The 22,171-nt window shown below is 40.8% G+C and overlaps 2 pseudogenes; both read right to left on the reverse strand.

Annotated features, from left to right (window-relative positions):
- Window positions 1-11,423: 11,423 nt before the first annotated feature.
- LOC146619021 (extracellular calcium-sensing receptor-like) lies at window positions 11,424-14,432 on the reverse strand (annotated as a pseudogene).
- A 28-nt stretch (window positions 14,433-14,460) lies between these two features.
- On the reverse strand, window positions 14,461-20,026 carry LOC146619022 (protein CFDP2-like; annotated as a pseudogene).
- Window positions 20,027-22,171: the final 2,145 nt, after the last annotated feature.

Genomic DNA, 22,171 nt, shown 5'->3' on the forward strand with positions numbered 1-22,171 from the left:
AAGCTCTCATCAAGTCCCGATTTAATTCGATTTATGCTGTTATCAGTGTTTGCGATGATAGCATGGCTGTGGTGTCCTATCAATGTATGCGCTCGGTGTTTGCTGATATCAAACTGTAGCATTAGGACCACTGAGTTAACCTTTGTAGTGATACTCACTCCTTTTTATTTAGACCTGGTTTGATTCAGGGATAGTTGAATATTTGTATATAATCCCTGCAGCTGTCAGACTCTATAGCAGGGGTCACCAGCCTTTCTTAAAACAGAGTTAGATAAAACTGTGAACAGTTTGGTTCATCTTTAGTTACATGGTTCTATCTTGATAAGCTATGTCTTATCACAGATTAATTTTTCAAAAATATTAATGATTTAAGCAAGGAAAGGGCTACATGTCAACATACAACTCTTTATTTCTATTAATGTCTTACTTCATTCCTACCTGATTGACATGTTTAGGAATTGTGAGTGATTGGCTCACTGTAGTTGTAAAAGTTGCTACCAATCAAATTATGATATGTTAAAGTTAAAACAAAACACAACTGTTTTAGACATTACCTAATATACATTTTGTAATTATCCTTATAATTACAAAATGTTTTATGTAAGATTTAAGTTTTGTGATTTAAATCTGACATCACAAAAGTATTTTGGAATTTGAATAATGTATTTTGTAACTGCAGTACACATAATACTGATTTTGAACAATTTTGTCCAGGTTCCTTGTCACCGGGGACTCCTTCACGACCAAGCATTCAGTTACAGAGTCGGTGTGTCCACGGTGAGCCAGATCACCCCCCAGGCAGCGACGGCCATCTGGGACTGTCTAGTGGACAACTTCATGGCTGCGCCTTCACCTGGAGACTGGCAGTCCATCACAGAGGGATTCCAGGAACGCTGGAACTTTCCTCTGTGCTGTGCAGCTCTGGATGGGAAGCACGTCCAGACAAAGGCACCCCATATATCATATAGGAGACACACACATTGATATACACTAAATATTTATTTCATTTCTTTTTTGTGGTGCCCAAATTTATGCACCTGCTTGATTTTGTTTAAACAATTATTGCACACTTTCTGTAAATCCAGTAAACTTCTTTTCACTTCTCAAATATCACTGTGTGTGTCTCCTGTATGATATTTAACTGACATTTTTTATTGTAACAACCAAGGATTTATACAGGAAAATAATGTCTATTAACAAGGTTGCCCAAACTTTTGCATCCCACTGTATTAGTATATTTTGTCATTAGTATAATATGAAATAAATTCTACATGTGTCAAGTCGTGTGCCAACATTTGCTGTGTAGTAGAACTGAGACATTAGTCATTATAAAAATTTATTTGAAATAATATTAAAATTCTCAAACAGAAAAACATTAAACATAAATATATAAAATATAAGAATTTACAGAGAGACAGGAATAAAAAGGACCAGCTGCTCTCCAGAGCAGGAACAAGGCTGAGGAGGAAATGCTCCATTGGAGACTGGTGTGGCCTCTTCAGGGACACCAGGATGGCCAGCTCCACTGCCGATGGACCGTCCTGGGACCCGTCCCTCATCTGCCTCAGAGCCGTCCTCCCCTGTGGGCCTGTAAAACAGCACAAAACACAAAGAAATGAGAAGACTGCTACTAGATTTTAATTTCAACATTGAAAAAACAAAACAAAACCAAAAACAGGATATAACCAGATTGGTTGTAGATATTTAGTAAAGGTGATCACAAGGCAATCCCACCGACTAAAAAGGTATCAGTGCTTGCTGTACATATCTGTGGGTGCAGCAGCAGGAGCTCAGGGACTGGGGAGGCTCTGCTGCAGAATCAGTTGGTTCTATCAATACAGTATTAAATGTTAACAGGTTGAATATAATAATCATAGAGTAGACAGTGGTCCCTCATTTATTGCAGCAGGGGTTCTCAGAATAACTAGCCCCTGGTCACGCACTTTATACACTGTTTTCCCCACACACATGAACATTGGTCACAGTTTTCACAATTGATTCTCAAAGTGCAAACCTTTGTAGATTGCAAAACGTAAAAGTATTATTATGCCGCGGTTTGTCTTCATCTGCCCGCCACTTTCGTGCGCCTTTTTCCCTCGCGGTGCAGGTGTCTATTTCTGAATGAGGGTCATAGTTATGGGTGTTTTTGTGCTGTTTTTTCTATTGAACGTGATGGTTATCAAAACCAAACGTGATAAATTTGGCAAGCGCAGGAAACACGGCACGGAGCAGATTTGTCAATCAGGCTGCAGAATGCAATGCTGTACTGTGCAATAAAAAATCAGCGAAAAAGCAAAGCAGTGACGGATGAACAGTGGGACCACTGTGTGCTGTTTATTAATAAACAATAAAATATATTCCTAAATGACAACATGCATAAAAGCAGAACGGTATTTGTACGTCAGTGGGAAAATAGCAGTGGCTTGCTAGCTTTTGTGCGGCTTCCCCGGGTCAGTAAAAACTTTCAAAAGAAAGAAATTACAAGAGAGAACTTACCAGGTTGCCCGATCTCTTCACATATCTTCCTCCAAGCTCGGTCCTTTTTATTCCTGTCTCGGTACAGAAAGCAGCTGGTGTCGTACAGCTCCGAGTTGTTTGCTACCGCATTGATTAGCCTTCCCTCCATTGAAGTATGAAGGGATTTGGCTGGATCTGCCCCTTTGACCTAGGTCACAGCCACGTCACCAGGCTCCTGATTGGTTGTCGCGGCGCGATTTGACGCTGGAGTTCAGCTTTTTCCAACTCGAGCGGTAGACGCGAAACGCGCGTATGCACAAAATGCAACACAAAAACTCCCACATGTGGTTTTATTCGCGAGTCAAACGCGCCAGACGCGCTACACTGACACGCGTTTCACGCGTTTTGGCGTTTTGGCGACGCAAATCTGCTTCCGAATTTTCGCGGGACCCGCAATCGCGTGTCATCGCGCCTTTCCATTGACTTTACATGTAAACCTGACGCTCTATTCGCGTCCATCGCGTTCGGTGTGAACACACCATAAGATACACTGCATCATTGTATCTCATTTACGCTTCCAGCACCTCTTGACCCTTTCACCAGCTTTACTGCCCCACACAGACATTGTCTGGCACCCTCGTTGAAAGTATGTCCACTGCGGATCCATGCAGAACTACAAGATCGACAGCAGGAACCCGATACATCCCTGTGGTCATCTCAGCGCTGCTCTGCTAGGAAGCCTCGTGGATGGACTGCTAACCGTAGTGTGCTTGCTAGCCTTGCCAGGTCGACTTACAATGCTAGCAGCGACTATCCTGTCTCTGTTTGACTGCTCAATGTCCGATCGCTTTCCAGCAAGGGGCCACTTGTCTATGATCTTCTTAATAATCAGACACTTATGTTATGTTACTGTTTGGTTAATTTTATGTTTTAAATGTTAGTAAAATGCGCCACCCAGTGGCCGCTTTAAGTCGATATTTTATGACAGTAGAAGAAGAGTTAGAGAGGAAGTTGATGTTTTCTTGCTATGCTGTTTCAAGATGGCCGCTCCACCTCTTTTGGGTGTTTGTTAACGCATTGTCTGTAAGTATTTAATGGTAAAAAGCAATGAGACACTCCAAGTGTTGTCTTTATGTTTGACAGATGACAGTTAGCACATTTTCAATACGCTATTCATATGTAAATGAGATCGCCGGTTCATATGCTAATTTACGGTGCTAATCGTCATGCTAGCTTCTCAATCGCATTGTTAGGTCATTGGTTTAAGGCACATATTGTTGTTAACAGTAGAGATAAGTAATGTACATTTCCATATATGCTTTATTGTTGCAGTTTCACAAAATGAAAGAACCAGTAAACTTCATAAGATCTCATCTACTGTCTGGAGTTCCTGGGTTCATGTTTAGCTGTTTGGATAGCTAGTCAGACTTCTAGCAAGGCCAATTACAGCGAAAAGACAGCACCACGGCAAGCAGCAAAGCTACAGAAGCCACTGCGTGGAGCTACGACAATCCTATTAAGCCAAGTAAAGTACATATGGACGCAATCAAAATACAAGAAATCTAAAATGTCTGAAAATAAATTTTTCAAAAGCGAGACAGGGTCAGTCCGTTCCCACAAACCACCATCAAAGGCAGGCTCGTCAGCTAGCATTGAACTGCACAGAGCAAAAGCAAAGGCTGAAGCTGCTCAAGCAAGAGCCTCATATGCAAAGAGAGAAATAGAAATTAAAGTTGAGCAAGCACGTTTACAATCTACTCTCGATGCACTGAGAGCAGAACAAGAGAAGGAAGCTGCCATAGCAGAAGCTAATTATTTAGAAGCTGGTCTACTTGAATTAGGCTTCAAAACACGCAGTGTAGCTTATGGCCCATCCCTAGCTGAGATCCAAGAACACACTGCAGAGTATGTTTTGGAACAAACAGCTATCAGTGCAGCAGAATCAACAGCCCCAGTAAAAACTAAATACAAAGACCCTGCACCTGCCTTTCAAGAAATTGCTGTAAAAGGAGGAAACAAAACAAACTGTGCTGCTTCTCATAATGAACTGTACAAGCCCCTATCCACCAGCTACAAAGACTTTACCCCTCTTGTTCAGACACCATATAAATCCAATTGTGCTCACCGTGACCATGCCCCGAGCCAACCGACTTTGCCAAATATCTAGTTCCTGGGTTCATGTTTAAGATAAGATAAGATAAGATAAGATAACCTTTATTAGTCCCACACGTGGGAAATTTGTTTTGTCACAGCAGGAAGTGGACAGTGCAAAAGTTATGAGGCAAAAATTAGAATACAATAAGAATAAATACAGTACACAACTGTACAGAATAGAATAAAATAAAATACTATATACAGTAGAATAAAATAAAATAAATATACAATAAGATAAAAATAGAATACAAATACAAATACTATATACAACTGAGTAAAAATACAACGATGACAGAAAGGATTATTGCACTTAGTATTATTGCATATGTATGGATGTGTGTGCTTGATCAGTTAAAGTCTTTATTATGGAGTCTGACAGCAGTGGGGAGGAAAGACCTGCGAAATCTCTCTGACCCACACCGTGGGTGCCGCAGTCTCCCACTGAAGGAGCTGCTCAGTGCTGTCACAGTCTGCTGCATGGGGTGGGAGATGTTGTCCAACAGGGATGACAGCTTAGCCGCCGTTCTCCTGTCACTCACCACCTCCACTGGGTCCAGAGGGCATCCTAGAACAGAGCTGGCCCTTCGGATCACCCTGTTCAGTCTCTTCCTGTCCCCAGCAGAGATGCTGCCGCCCCAGCAGACCACACCATAAAAGATAGCAGAAGCCACAACAGAGTCATAGAAGGTCTTCAGGAGTGGGCCCTCCACTCCAAACGACCTGAGTCTCCGCAGCAGGTACAGCCTGCTCTGCCCTTTCCTGTAGAGGGCGTCTGAGTTATGAGTCCAGTCCAGTCTATTGTTCAGATGAACACCAAGGTACCTGTAGCTGTCCACAGCCTCAATGTCCATACCTTGGATGTTCAGTGGTTGCAGTGGAGAATGCTTGTGCCTGCGGAAGTCTACCACCAGTTCCTTGGTTTTACTGGCGTTGATCTGGAGGTAGTTCAGCTGGCACCAGTCCACAAAGTCTTGGGTCAGACCTCTGTACTCCTTGTCGTCCCCATCAGTGATGAGGCCGACTATTGCAGAGTCATCAGAGAACTTCTGCAGGAAGCACTGGGTGGAATTGTGGGAGAAGTCTGCAGTGTAGATGGTGAAGAGGAACGGAGCCAGAACCGTTCCCTGTGGGGGGCCCCACAGGGAACGGAGCTGTTTGGACAGCTAGTCACACTTCTAGCGAGGCCAATTACAACTTGACTTTCTAACAGAGACTTGGCAGTGTCCAAATGATTTCGCCAAACTCAATATCACCACTCTGCCTGGATTTGTTTACACCTGCCAACCCCGTGTGTCTGGATGTGGGTCTGGACACACGGATGAGGTATAAGGTATCTTGTCTTTCTGCTCCTGCCTATTCCTCTATTCAATCCATTATCAAACAAATTAATGGCCCAATTCCCACACTTTTAGTTGCTATTTACCATCTATCATAAACCCAACTTTGACTTTTTAACATACTTTTCTGACTATCTTTCTGAAATTCTACTCTTATCTCCAAATAAATATACTACTGCTGGGAGATTTTGATATTGACATGGACAGCACATCAAATTCATCCACAAGAGATTTTATATCCTGTCTGAACAATTTCGACTTACACCAATATATGGCTATTTGCACACACTCCAAATGACATATTTTGGATCTTCTCTGCTGCACTGGTGTCATCCTGAAGAACTGTGCTGTATTGGACATGCATTTTTCAGATCATAAATTAGTTTTATTCAGTGTTAGTCTCCTACTGTACAAAAAAAAATAAAACCGCCATAACGGTGGTTTACGGACACTGTCACCTCCTATATCCACTTCTGTGAGGACAGCATTGTGCCATCACACACCAGGGTGAGTTATAACAATGACAAACCCTGGTTTTCTCCTAAACTCAAAAAGCTGTGGCTGGAAAAGAGAAAGGCGTTCAGAAGCGGAGACAGGGACTGCTACAGAGAGGCCAAGTACAGGTTCACTAAAGAAGTGGACATTGCTAAACACCAGCACTCTGAGAAGATGCAGCAGCAGATCTCAGTGAATGACTTGGCCTCTGTGTGGAAAGGTTTTAGGAATATCACCAACTACAAGCCTAAAACCCCCCACTCCACTGATGACTTGCTCTTGGCCAACACCCTCAACGACTTTTACTGCCGTTTTGACGAGCCATCAGGCAGCCTTCACACCTGCAACGGCCCCAACAATAGAGACACTTTGGACACTCATTCCCCCACCTCTACCCCCTCCATAGAGCCATCACCACCTTCAAACACTTCACCTACAACACCCCCCTCCTCACCCCACACAAAAGAGGATTTCACACCACCTCCTCCCACCACAACTCTTCATATTCATGAAGAAGGTGTGAGGAAGCAGTTTAAGAGTCTGAATGCTCAAAAAGCTCCCGGCCCAGACGGTGTGTCTCCTGCCACCCTCAGACACTGTGCAAACGAGCTGGCCCCAGTGTTTTCTGGCATTTTCAACTCCTCACTGCAGGCATGTCATGTGCCTGCCTGCTTCAAGTCCTCTACCATAATCCCTGTCCCCAAGAAACCTAGGATCACTGGACTAAATGACTACAGACCCGTGGCTCTGACATCTGTGGTCATGAAGTCTTTTGAGCGCCTGGTTCTCTCCTATCTCAAGACCCTCATGGCCCCCCTCCTGGACCCCCTGCAGTTTGCATACAGAGCCAACAGGTCTGTAGATGACGCCATCAACATGGCCCTACACTTCATCCTGCAGCATCTGGACTCCCCAGGAACCTACGCCAGGATCCTGTTTGTGGACTTCAGCTCTGCCTTCAATACCATCCTTCCAGACCATCTCCAAGGCAAGCTTTCCCAGATGAATGTGCCTGATCCCATCTGCCGGTGGATCACTGACTTCCTGACGGACAGGAAACAGCATGTGAAGCTGGGAAAGAATGTCTCGGACTCCCGGACCATCAGCACCGGCTCCCCTCAGGGCTGTGTTCTTTCTCCCCTGCTCTTCTCCCTGTATACCAACTGCTGCACCTCCACCCACCAGTCTGTCAAGCTAATCAAGTTTGCAGATGACACCACCGTTATTGGACTCATCTCGGACGGGGATGAGTCTGCCTACAGGAGGGAGGTTGAACGTCTGGTGTCCTGGTGCAGCCACAACAACCTGGTGCTGAATGCCCAGAAGACAGTGGAGATTATTGTGGACTTCAGGAAGCACACAGCTCCACTCCCCCCCATCATCCTGACTGACACCCCCATCACCTCTGTGGACTCATTCCGCTTCCTGGGTACCACCATCACCCAGGACCTGAAGTGGGAGCCCACCATCACCTCCGTCATTAAGAAAGCCCAGCAGAGGATGTACTTCCTGAGGCAGCTGAAGAAATTCAACCTGCCAACACGGACGATGATGCAATTCTACACTGCAATCATCGAGTCCATCCTCACCTCCTCCATCACCGTGTGGTACGCTGGAGCCACTATCAGGGACAAACAGAGACTGCAGCGTGTTGTGCGCTCTGCTGAGAAGGTGATTGGCTGCAGACTTCCATCTCTGCAGGACCTGTACACCTCCAGGACACTGGGGCGTGCAGCTCGGATCACAGCTGACCCTTCTCACCCTGGACACAGTCTGTTTGACCTGCTCCCCTCAGGCAGGAGGCTCCGGTCCATTCGCACCAGAACCTCTCGCCATAAGAACAGTTTCTTCCCCTCTGCTGTTGAACACATGAACAATAACCGTATGACTGTTCCCACCACTAACACATGACCCTACGCTGTGTTCACTGCATCATTCCATGTTTGGCACTGATCACCACCTGCACTCATGTATATATCATGTATATATCTATCTACTTAGCACTTTTAATTCTTATTCTCATTTTTATTTTCATGTCTATTTAAGCTTAATTTATAACAGTATGTTTGCACTGAAGCACCGCAGCAATTTCCTAATGTTGTAAACCCGCTCAACATTTGGCAATAAAACCCTTTCTGATTCTGATTCTGATAAAACCAGCGAAAAAAAACCCCTAAACTTCCAAGCAAGCACCGAGTGCGCAACGACGTAATGGGAAATTCACAGAGAAACTCGTGGATTCTTCAACTGACCGCGGCACACCTGCACCAGGGTAAACCTCTGCCTACCGCTGTACTGCTTTACAGGCGAAAATAGAGCAACAGGACCGCTGAGTCTTTGACTTTATTTATTTTCTGCTGTGTTTTACTTGCATCTATTTGAAAGAGTGAGTGTAAACACAAAAAATATTTTATTTTATGTGCTGGAATGTGCAGAAAATAGGTTTAAATGTTAAACTAATTTATTCAAGTCAGAGAATGTTGCATATAATTAAATTTTTGCTTGATGCATAAAGTTAAAAGATTAAAACTGATAAAACAAGTTAAAAAAAAGAGAATTTTCCATTTGATTACATTTTGTATGATGGATTATGTAGAAAAAGTAGAATTGGGCTGAAAGATCTATCGCTTTATCACCTCTTCAGGTTGTAAATCGTGTTTTTAAAAAGTAACTAAGTAACTAAGTAATTAATTACTTTTGAAAATAAGTAATCAGTAAAGTAACGGGATTACTTTTTTGGGGAAGTAATCAGTAATTAGTTACTGATTACTTTTTTCAAGTAACTTGACCAACACTGCGTACAATACACAAACATCACATTGGGGAGACAGGTCAGGCTAGGTAGCGAGGAAAAAAACATCGAAATGTGTAACACAAAAGGATAATACAGGAATGCACAGGTATCAACACACCATAACACAATAAACACAGACAAGCAACATGGGAAAGTGTTCCAGTGTGTACATCTGATCTGGGACCGCTGCAATCTTTGACTGCGCCTCCAGTTGACCCGATGTCCACATCAGAGGGGAGGTAAGCGTTGGAGGTGGCGTTGGATCCGGGGAGGAGGGTGATGCGTCAGTGAGTGCTTATCAGTATCAGTATATGTATGTGTGTGCGTGTCCATAGTTCAGCTGAGATAGTGCCCTTCGCCCTGCCAGGCTAAGTAAACAGTCTTCCAGCCAACCCAGGTGGCCTTGCATGGAATGGGAAGGAACAGACTCAACACAGTCGTTATCAGGGAGTTTTTGTTCGGCCTTAGCCTTGAGCCCACAGCTGGCGCCGAAGGGGTAGCCGGATTATGATGGTAATTTTTCTTTTGCAACAACTCATGAGAATTTCAAAGCTGTTCTTTAACACTCTGACACTGGTCTCTCAATCTCCCGTTGGAGAACCACGAGCTTCCCCATGATGGTATCAAACTTGCGTTCCGTGGTGTTGTCATTCTTTTGCTCAGAGAGCCAATTCTGAGAGCTCACGACTGCATAACCTCGCTCCCCCAAATTTGTCTGATCTTCTCCATACATACTCACCCCCTTGTACACTGCAGTCTTCTTCAGCTTCCCTTTTGTCTGTTCCACCTGCTCTCCTGACTACTCAGAGCCTTTAGTTGTTCTGGCCCGAGACTTTGGAATGCACTTCCATCAGGTTTCCGGACTACAAACGCTCTCTCCACTCTTAAATCATGTCTTAAAACTCATCTATTTAAAAACTGAATACCCTACATCATGATTCCATCTTAGTCGATTTTTTACCGTGTTTACTTTTATACTTGCTTTTATACTTTCATACTTGTTTTTTTTATTTTTCATTTACCTTGTGTTTTTATTGTACTAATTAACCCTTTAAGACCTACCATAGAACCAAGTCCGCCAGAGCTTATATTATATTTTTACATGGTGTGGTGCCATTTTTGGGAGCATTTCAAGTTGCTATACATCAATACAACAATTATAGCCCAGATTTTAATAATATATATTCATTAAGTGCATAGTAATTACATAAATTGCAAAAAAGTGCAATAAACTACAAAAAAATTGAAAATCGTTTTTGCTTTTTTAACATAAATTTCTAGTTAGAGAAATTTAAGAGGCTTATCCCTCAAAACTGTAAATAAAAAAAAAGTTGCACAAAATAGTTTCCTACCACAGGAAATTTATTTTGAGTGTCTTCATAGTTTTATTTTTCAAAATACACCAATTTTTATATACTGCAGGAAAAACGAAAATAAATATTATACTGCAAATTTGCAAAAAAGCAGCATATGCATCAAAATAAACTATTTACAGCAATGCAATATGAGTCCTAAGCATCCCAGAAAAGACACAGAAAGTCATAAAGTCAAAGATAACTTTTAAAAACACCAGTTTAGGCCCTCAGGCCCTGATGGTAAAAAAGAACTACATTTCCGCGAAAATGACATCACTTCCGGTTTCGGGCAGGTAATGGCGGACATGCAAAAGTTCGCGCTGACGTCTGTTCCAACGTAGGAAGTGTTATGAACAGCTGATTGGATCGGCAAGGCGTGTTTCTGGAATATCATGTTTTTGTTCCTGCAAGCGCTTTTTATGCAGTTTTTGCAAAGCTATATGTGGAAGGAAACTGTGACCTAGGACAAGCTGATGGCATAAGATAAGTACAACTCCTCCGGTTTCATATGCAAAAATAATTATTGCGCTAGCTTACGTGGTTGCAGAGCTACCGGGATTTAAAAATAGTTATGCAAAACAGAGCGTGCCTGCTCCGACCGGCTCTAAAGGGTTAAGGGGACCTTGAGGGTCTTTAAAGGCGCCAATAAATAAATAAATGTATTACCACCATTACCATCATTTATTTATGTGCTTAAATCACAATAAAACATTCACATATTAAAGAGTTACACATATGAATAATAAATAATTTAACTATTGGCATGTAAGTACAAAAAGCACAATTTCAGTTCACAATTGCAATATTAAGAATTTTTTAATTATTAATATACTATGACTGATTTTTGCTCATTAAATATTTTTTCGTGTTCTTCTCAGGTTTAAACAATATGATAAAACACTTTGGGGCAAATATACACAGCATTAGTCCAAAGCTGGAGGCCAGAATGGCAAATATTTCCACAACCACTGTAAATTTTCCAGGAGAGCTGACATATGCTGGGATAAAGGTGATCCACACTGCACAAAATATCAGCATGCTGAAGGTGATAAGCTTGGCTTCATTGAAATTATCAGGTAATTTGCGAGCTAAAACAGCTAAAACAAAGCAAAAGGCAGCAAGTATGCCTATATAACCGAGCACAACCCAGAAGCCAATAGCAGAGCCTAATGAACATTCCAGGATGATTTTCTCCTTCTATGTGGTTAGATTTTTTATTGCAAAGGGAGGGCTCACTACCAACCAAATAGTACATATTAAAATCTGAATAAAGGTGAAACACATAACAGTCATTCTTTGTTGTGGAGGACCAAACCATTTTATCACATTACTACCTGGAAGTGTCGCTTTAAAAGCCATTAAAACCACTATAGTTTTCCCAAGTACACAGGAGATACAGAGCACAAAGGTGATCCCAAATGCAGTGTGGCGCAGCATGCAGGACCACTCAGATGGTGCTCCAATGAAAGTTAATGAACATAAAAAACACAGAGTGAGAGAGATGAGCAGCAGGAAGCTCAGCTCAGAGTTGTTGGCTCGGACAATTGGAGATGTCCTGTGATAAAAGAATACACCTGCGGTGATAATGGCCAGTAAGGCACCCAGAACTGAGAATGTGGCCAGGATGATTCCAAGGATGTCTTGAAATGAAAGAAACTCTATGGGTTTAGGGATACAGGTGTCTCTCTTTGAGTTAGGCCAGAACTCTTTGTGGCAGGGTAAACAGTCAGCTGAATCTAAATCAAAGAAATACATTTTTTTTAAAAAGAAAAAGAGAGATTCTTTTTTTATTTTATTCAATTTTACAGATATTGATAATAATCATCATTCAGTTTTACCTGTAATATTATTAATCTCTCCCTCAGGACACAGTATACAATCATAGCAGCAGATGGGTTTTCCTTTCTGCAGTACTTTACGAGTTCCTGGAGGACAACTGTCAGTGCACACTGACACTGGCACCTGTCAAAGACATAAAGGAAGTGTAATAGATGTAAATATTTTCTGCACAGCTATAAGGATTTCATACTCATTGAATTTAATTATATAGATTCTTGACTCATTACTTTTGTGCTATCTTCCATCCAGTTTATGTTTCTGTTAATTCTAAACTCCTTGCCCACTGGTAGTGACGCATCATACAGTCCTACAGTTACTATCTCAGTGTTGCCACTCTCGTGGTTTTGCCAGTTTACCAGCTCATAGATAGCCACAGGATCCCCATTAGCATTAAAAGACACATCATAACCATTTTGGGAAAAATTTACTTTCTTCAGTTCAGTTAAAACCTGAAAGGATGAGTTAAGACAGAAAGAAAAGAAATAAAAAAAGTTTGATATTTTAAAAATTAATAGTAATATTACACGTCATCCATGTGAGATCAGAAATAATAAAAGACAATGACATTAACATATACGTTTAATCTTACCTGTTTGGGCTCTAAGTTGGTTAGTTTGTCACACTGAGTTGTGACATTTTTTCCATGACACACTGCATTATGAATGGCATGTGCTATTGCATACACAGCCTTGTACACCATGTTAGTAATTCTGAGCTGAGACGTGTCAGTGTATTGGCTTTGGAGATTCTGTATGTCTTCATTTCCATCACAAACTTTCTCGTCTACAGTAGCAGCACCTACAGAAAAATGAACAAACATAAACATATCTTTTCACCACTGAACTTTGATCTAGATTTCATACTTTTTATTTTGATAAATCTGACAAATTAGATGTTTTTCTGTAAGCAAGAAAACTTTCTTACTTTTTTTCAGTCTACAGTTGAATGCATCCTCCCAAAACTCAGTGAGCACTGACGAAGCAGCCACTTCAGAGAAAGAGAGATTCAGCAGGAATTCTCTGAGACCTGGGATTGCAGACTTCGGAATACCAAATCCAATGGCCCCAGCACAGAAACTGAACCTCGTTAATTCTGTGTTGGTTACCCATGATTCACTGCCTATCCACTGGCGAGTTGGGAAAGGCTCACGTGAAAGCTCCTCCAACAGGATCTTCATGTCTCCAAAAGATGCAAATGCCACAACAACTAAAGCTTTAGACCTTGAGATACAACATAAAGCATTAAAAACATTTTTTGACTGTCTCATGATATGACATGAAATATTACTTAAAAAAGGAACCTAATTTCAACACATACAATAATCCACATGTTATATCTGTGATATAGAAACCTGCGGATAACATCTGCTACTTTCTGAATTCTGCTCTGTGGGTCTGTCCGATAGAAAGATACAGAGTATTCCACACAGATCCCCTCTTTCTGTGCTGCTTGGAGAAAAGAAGCCATGCCATTATTTCCATAATCCGAATCTGACCGAACAGCACCTATCCAAGTCCAGCCAAAGTGTTTTACCAGCTTGGCTAGTGATTCAGCTTGAAACTGGTCACTGGGAATTGTTCTGAAGAAATTTGGGTACTGCTGCTTGTCAGACAAGCAAGCACATGTGGCAAAGTGGCTAACCTAAAACAAAACAAAAAAACAGTGCTACTCATTAAATAACTGTGCATTCAAATTTTATGGAGATGTAAATTTTGTGCCAAAATTAAAAAAAATACATACTTGAGGAATGTTAAAGGGACTTATGAGACGTGAAATGCTGATGGATGGTGTAGACCCAGAGTCCCCGACAACAGCCATCACCATACCAGACTGAGAACAATTGTTACCAGTGGAAAACACAGGGTCGAAGCTATTTAGAAACTGAAATGCCACATGCACTGCAACAGGCACTAATGCACATGAATCATAGATCTGGTATCCAAGCTTGATTCCAGGTAGCAGGTCTGTGTTGTTATTAATCTCTTCTATGGCAAAGATCATTGCACGTGAGAAGTGCAGCCCACGGGTGTCAATGCTGTAGACAGTCAAGCAAGTGTTAGAATTAAGGCTACAAGGCTACATATGAAGGACATTTTGGAGGATTGAACCACTGTCAGATAACTACTGGAATTTATCTTTTGTTTTCTGGGTTGACACTTATGAAACTGTTGCTTAACACACTTTAATTTATGAAGCTTTTAAAACTGGAATAAAATTTAAAATTAAATGAAAAATTGCAAATTATCCAGCATTATTGCTTTACATTTGTTTTTGGTGCGACACAGAGATAATTCAGCACCTTTAAACACAATACATGTCAACTTTAATCCCCCATTATACAATCCAATATGTTGTTATCACACATATCTCACTGTTACTGACCTCCCTTTGCATTTCACAGGCTTTGGTATGCTAGAGTAGTTGTTATAAAATGTATCCATGTAGGCATGAAGGGAGAACGATCCCCCAATAATAAAATCTCCATCCATTGAGAATGCTGGCAGAAGAGTGCTACCCTGGAGCTTACAGTTCACAGATGAAACCAGTGTACCAGCATGAGCTGCTGTAAACCTATTCCTATAATTCAGACAATCTAGGCACACAGCCAACACGATAACTGAGTTCAGCTGAAAAAAATACACTGCTAATATCAGACCAATTGTAAGACCCGCTGTCTCCATCCCTGCCTGATGTCAGTGGTTTGTATATGAGTGTAAGAGAGTTTTACTGGTTTATATAGGTATTTTGACAAAGGCTGTTTTTTTTTCTTTTTTGTTTTCTTCAAGAGGGTGTGCCCCTATCCAGTGGTGGTTGATCAAGTCTTGAGTGTAACCTCTACAGTGTTTCCATGTCTGTGTTCTCTTCTTGTAAAATATTTTCAGCTGGACTTTATATTACAAATTAGAACTAACATTATAATAGTGGGGTATTAATTTTTAAGTAGGGAGAAAATAATAAAAAATTACAATTTATTTCTATGAAATTATCAAGATGTTACTGAACAGGAAGCGGAGTATCAACTATGGATTTTTAAATTTAAAGAAACTGAAATTTAATTAGTGAAATAATAAATAGTGATCATGAATGGCAAGTAAAATAACAATGTCTATGAGGCAAAAATTTTATATTTTATATATTATAGTTATATAGTATTTTTATTTGAGTAATTTTAGTAACAATATGATAATCTATATGCTATAATGTGATAACGTAGCCTTTGGAAGATTTTTTTCAAATTAGTGACAGTAATCTAGAAGTAACCTCATTTTATTACTGGAGTTTGTATCACAACAATAGGGAGTAAATGCTACCCAAACAGTGCAGGAGCCTCCTTACATCCCAGACTCTGTATTGCATTGTGTTGGACTGGGGTCCATTGTGTATGGATGTGACTTCTACTTGTCCCCTACTTTGTGCTGTGGTTGTGTTGTTCTGAATTGAATCATGTAGCGCATGATCAAGCTGATTATTTTGAGGTGTGAATGGCTTGCCTAAAACAAACTGTGTGAGACTGGCTAGCTGGCAAATGATGTTATTATTATTATTATTATTATTATTATTAAGAAGAAGAAGAAACAGAATAACCAAAGCAATAATTGTACTAGAATTGTTGCTTTCCAACAATCCCACCAATGATAAAGCTTGTTACCAAATTTCGTAGTTCATGTGTAATCACATTTGTTATTACATGTTTGATAATAAGAATCGGGAGTATTAAATGGAAAATTGCCTGTTTCAGTTTTCCATGTTAATAACCTAATAAACCAAACTTAATTCAATTCAATTTTATTCATATAGCACCAGCAGTTACCTTAAGGCACTTTATATAGTAAGGTAAAGACAATAAAAAAAGAAAACCTCAACAATAAAATAACACCCTATGAGCAAGCAATTTAAAAGAGCAGGGAGTGAAAACTCCTTTTTACTAGAAAGAAAACTGACAGAGCTATGTTCAGGGAGGGGAAAACATCTGTGATGGGAGGAAGGCAGGACAAAAAACAAACTGTCAGCCAGGGACCAATACTAAGTAATGATTAAATGCAATGTGTAAGTACATAGTAAATGAAAAAGTAATTAATGAAGAGACACTTTGGTGTTGGTGGGCCTACAGGAGATCAGGTCATGCCGTTTCTTTGGGCTGTGCCCCGCCAGAAACATCTCAGTGAATTGGCACCTTATTGTGGTGGACTGGTTTATAGTTTCCAGTGATCCCAATGGCTATGTTGTCAGGGAGCTTTATCTCCCCCCGGTAGGGTCTTCCAAGGCAAATTGGTCAGAGGTGAGAGGAAGCAGTTCAGTTGCACAGTGTTACTGGACCCTTACCCTGGAGCCACGGCTGTGGAGGGAGTTCAAGAGAGAAAATCTGTTTGCTGTACATAATTACAAACCTGTGAGATTGTTAAAAAAAAATATTTTTCTCTAATTCTTAAAATTCTATTTGCAAAATAATTCATACTTTTTTTTCAAGAAAACGTTAAAAGATTATTTGTTTCAACAGAACTTTTGGTATTTGTCAGCCTGGATACAGAGCTTACCATTAGAGAAGTCTGAAAGAAACTCTGAATGAGAGCCAGGTGGGTGATAGATATGTCATACTCAGTATTAGTTCATTTTGACTTTTTTTTCCTCCAGGTCTGAGACACTGAGCAAGCAGTCTCCAGCCCATTCAATTCATTTAAATTCAATTCAGTTCAGTTCAGTTCAGTTCAATTCAATTCATTACATTACATTACATTTTTTACCAGTTGCTTCAAGGCACTTTATATTGTAAGGTAAAGACCCTACAATAATACAAAAAACCCCTGAAAAGACCCAAACAAGCAGATGACCCCCTCTCTAAGCAAGCACACTCTGGCAACAGTGTGAAGGAGAGGCTCCTTTTTAACAGGAAGAAACCTCCAGCAGAACCAGTCTCTGGGGGTGTGTGTGTGTGTGTGTGTGGGGGGGGGGGGGGGGGGCAATATGTGAAAGAGAGCTAGAGATTAATAACAAGTAACGATTCAGCGCAAAGTAGTGTATAAACATACAGCGAGTAAAAAATGTGAAGGAAAAAGAAACATTCCGTGAAACATGGGAAGGCTCAAGCAGCCGAGACCTATTGCAGTTTAACTAAGGGAGGATTTGGGGTCACCTGATCCAGTTCTAACTATATGCTTTATCAAAAAGTAAAGTTTTAAGCCTAATCTTGAAAATAGTCTAGGTGTATTGAACCACAAGCAAGCAGTAGGGATGAGTATCGTTTAGGTTTTATCCAATACTAGAGATGGCACGATACCACTTTTTTATGTCCGATACCGATACCGATATCATAAATTTGGATATCTGCCGATACCGATATGAATCCGATATAGTGTTTTTTAATCAACAAAACTGTTTTTTAAATATCTTGCTGCATTTTGTATAAGTTCATACTCAAGTTTAAAACAACAACTACACTAAAGCTATTCTGTTATACCTGTATGCAAAAAAAAATTTCATAGTTCAGCAATACTGATCAATCTAATAAACTTAAACCTACACCATCCTCCCTATTCTGGTATTTTAAAGAGTACTTAGCATAAATATTAAGCAACCTAACTAATAGGGTTCCAACTCCCAGCAACAACAAAAATAAATAAATAAAAAATAGGGAACCACCCCTCACGCTCCACCTCATGATGCTTAATCGACGTAATCAACCTTAATTTGATGCAGTGTGAAAAAAAATGCACAGAAATCAATTATTTTTCAAGAAATATTAAATAGATTCAACATCTTTCTTCAACAAAATTGCAGACTGCACAGATGGTACCTTCCCAAAGGAAAAAGTACTATAGCTTACTAGGGTATATATATTAGACTTAATAGTCACTATATACAGTAATGGACTTCTATTCATTTTGCATCAAATTAAAACTTTGGGTGTCAGATAATTATTTATTAAAAGCTAGACATTTTAAATGAGAATAAGAAAGAAAAGTATGTATTTGTGCCCCCTTTTCCCTGTTAATGCCCTATCGGCCCCCCTGGCTAAACTTTGCTATATCCGCCCCTGCACAGTTACCAGCGTCAGCTACGTAGAAAAAGATCCTCGAGTAGAAAGTAATATTAAATACATTCTAACAACAGCTGATCAAGCTTAAACGTGCTGCTCTATCACGTGATGCATACTGCTCCGACGTGCTAACATTCTGAGGTGAGTTACGGCGTGTTGCAAGTTTTGTGAGGTGCTTTCGTGATATTTAATGGATCGGATTACATTTTTTATTTTTCTCCGATATCCGATCCAGTAATTTAGGTCAGTATCGGACCGATACCGATACGTAATATTGGATCGGTCCATCTCTATCCAATACTAGTGCCAAACCGGTACTTTTGAAACGGTGCCAGTGCTCAAACGGTGCTAGAACTGGTGCTTAAAGAATGGAGAACACAAACGTTGTCCAAAAACCTCTTATGTTTTTATTTTTAGCAGTCTTTTGTTTTATGGTTACTCCACCGTTGAAAATGGATGGAGATCTTTGTCTATAAATTTACCATTTACCATATAAATTTTGTCGCTGCCCTATGAATTTCGTCGACTTTTTCTTTGGTAATTTTAGCCTTTTTGGCCAGGGTTAAAGGAGTATCTGCCATCAAACAAGAAGACAGCCGCATGTAACTATGACTGTGTTTGCTAGTTCACCTTACATGCATTAATTTAATAACGTGGTTAGCCTACTCAACGTAAATTACACACAGACAACATTAAGCTACTCGCCCAGAGAAGAACGGCTGCTGCTCCCTAATCAGTAAAGTAACGGGATTACGTTTTTGGGGAAGTAATCAGTAATTAGTAACTGATTCAAGATGGCAAAGCGATTTCGGATCTCAGCGTTATATCGGTTGCGGAAATCGCAATCCTTGAGCTTGGCAACATCGAAAGGGCGTACGCGGCAAGCATCTTGTCTTGTTCGTTTGAGCCGCAACTGGAGCTTTGCCATAACAAGATAGTGGTCAGACCCAACATCCGCGCCGCGTCGAGTGACTACGTCAGCAGTAGCTGACCTCCATCGCCTCGATATGCAAATGTAGTCGATCTCATTTGCTGTAGACCACCAGGGCTTTTCCACGTCTTCTTGTGAATTTGCTTATGACGAAAGTATGAGTTCCCGACGCAGAGATTGTTTGCCGCACAGAAACTAGTCAATCGCAGGCCATTGTCATTTGTATTCGCGGCCGATCCATGCGGGCCAATCATCTGCTCAAAGCCATTTCGATCAGGTCCAATCTCTGCGTTGAAGTCGCACATGAGTATGACGATGTCATGCCGGTGCACCTCGTCCAGAACCATTTGAAGCTCGTCGTAGAAGGCGTCCTTGTCCATGTCATCGGCGTCCTTGGTCGGAGCACAAACTTCAATCACAGTGGTTTTCTCATGGGTGGAGATAAATCTTGCCACGATCAGTTGTTCAGAGACTGGTCGCCAACTGACCAGTGCGGCTGCCACTCGTTCGCCCATTTCCAGTCCATCTTACCTCGCTCAGGCCCAAGATGTCCAACATGTATCGCTCAAACTCGCGCAGCACTTGTGCTAACCGTCCACTCTGGACTAAAGTTCTGACGTTCCAAGTCATCAGACGGCGCTCTTCACCGCTAACATCTCGTATTCGATATTTCTCTCTTGTCGTTTCCGTAGCGGTAAAAGTTTTTATGGGGTCGAGTTGCTAGCCCAACGCCCAACCCTCCTCCTTTCTCATCCGGGCTTGGGACCGGCCATGGTGGAATTCAGGAAAGAAAAAAAAAAGCACCGAAATACAGCACCGAAATGTGCGTTGCTTTTTGGTCTGGTTACTACCGTTTATGTCAGATATCGGTACCCATCCCTAGCCAGCAGTCAAATTGCACTTTTGGGATGATATGGTACTATGAGGCATAGTTTTTCAACATAACTCTGGGACAGGATGTTTCTGATTTTAGAGATATTGTGGAGCAGGGAAATTATTTTACTGCTATTGTTAAATAATCATCATCATTACCATTGCATTAATAATATAATCTGCAGCATTGATATTGTATTCAGAGGTTTAAACAGTGTGTGTCTTTTAGAAAGACTAAGTTGCAGCCTGACAGGAAGTTGCAGAGAGTTTGCAGAAGTGAAAGCAGAGTCTAAGTTATTCTGAGCAGGTTAGACGAGGCTATTTGAATTACTAGGTTATTCAAATTGTCTGTTATACTTTTATATTCTTTTACTAAGCTCTTAGTAGAGGTTCTTGATTAAAACATTTATTCAACATAGTACATATAGTTTCAGTTAGGTTATTACACATAAGGATGAGCCTCTGGTCTGGTAAAAGGTCAGAAGTGCAACGGGTGAGATGAGAGGGCATGTAAGGTCAACACATACACACACACACACACACACACATTAGTAGACTAATTTATAGGTGAGAGGTTGGTCATGTTTGTCTCTGGAAAGAGGAACAGCGTCTGGTAGGATGTGGGGCTCATGTTCCAGACGAGACGAAGACAACGTTCTTTTAAACTGTGTTAAAAGTCATTGTGGTTTTGATTTGACGTGTGTATATATTCTGTCTGTGACGTATGAAGGGGCGTCGTTAATTCAAACCCTGATGCTATAAAAATCTGTGTATGCTTTGATTAAGTCGAAGATTAATTCCTGTCTGCATACAGAGTGGTCTTCCCACGCCTGTATTCATTAAAATCAATTGTTTGACCAAGATATTCTGGACCATGGTTGTTTGTACTCTCCTTCCTCAATATTATGTGAACCTTAACAATATTATGCCAATGTAAGAAATGCACTCCTGCATATTTGTTTAAGATGCACTTTGAAGGACATATTTTAGCTCGTAGCCACCTTGCTATCAGCATGGCCTCTTCACCTGTCCCTCCTGCACTTTCCTGCTCATTGTGTCAGATGTTTAGTTACTCCTCAGCCTCTAGCAATTATGTTGCTTGGAATAAATGTAACCTATTTTTAACTCTGGAGGCCATGATCAATGAATTGGAGACTCGGCTTCGCACCCTTGAAAACCACATAGCTAGCCAGTCCCCTGTAGCAGACTATCCCAAGCAGCCAGGGAAACAGGCTGGCTGGGTGACGGTAAAGAGGAAGCATAGTCTTAAACAGGTCAAAAGCAACTCGAGGAACTCCAGGAAGTATCTGGTTAAACACCATGTTCCAGAAATGTTAAGGCCAAGTACAAAAACCTCAGTTTTATCTGAATTTAGAAAAAGGAACTTAGAATTTTGGTCATCCAAGTCTTTATGTCTTTAAGACATTCTTGCAGTTTAACTAACTGATACATGTCATCTGGCTTCATGGCTTTAAGATTAAAGCATTAACTAATGGTAAAACATCTTTGAGAAGTCCTTTAGAAATGGGGTGTAGCAGACAAGTTGATGATTTGTAGGAAGTGATTACGAAAGTTAACTGTTGCAACTAAGAACCAAATGTCTCATAACAATGGGCCAGACACCATATAATCCAGAAGCACAACCCAAAATACACTCCATGTGATGCGATTAGTGCATTTTCCAAGTCCACAAAACACATGTAGAATGGTGGGGCAAACTCGCACAAACCCTCAAATATCCTTGAAAGCATAAAGAGCTCATCCAGCAACTAGAACAAAAACTGTATTGTTCCTCCTGCATCTGAGGTTTGACTAATGAACGCTAATGAATGCAAATTATTAGACATATTTAAATAAAATACCAGATATATTATTGATAGATGCTGAAAAAGCTTTCGACTC

This window comes from Diplotaxodon limnothrissa, linkage group LG14 (assembly GCF_057381915.1).
Source record: "Diplotaxodon limnothrissa isolate DT_005_m linkage group LG14, D_limnothrissa_male_GT1.1, whole genome shotgun sequence".
NCBI lineage: Eukaryota > Metazoa > Chordata > Actinopteri > Cichliformes > Cichlidae > Diplotaxodon > Diplotaxodon limnothrissa.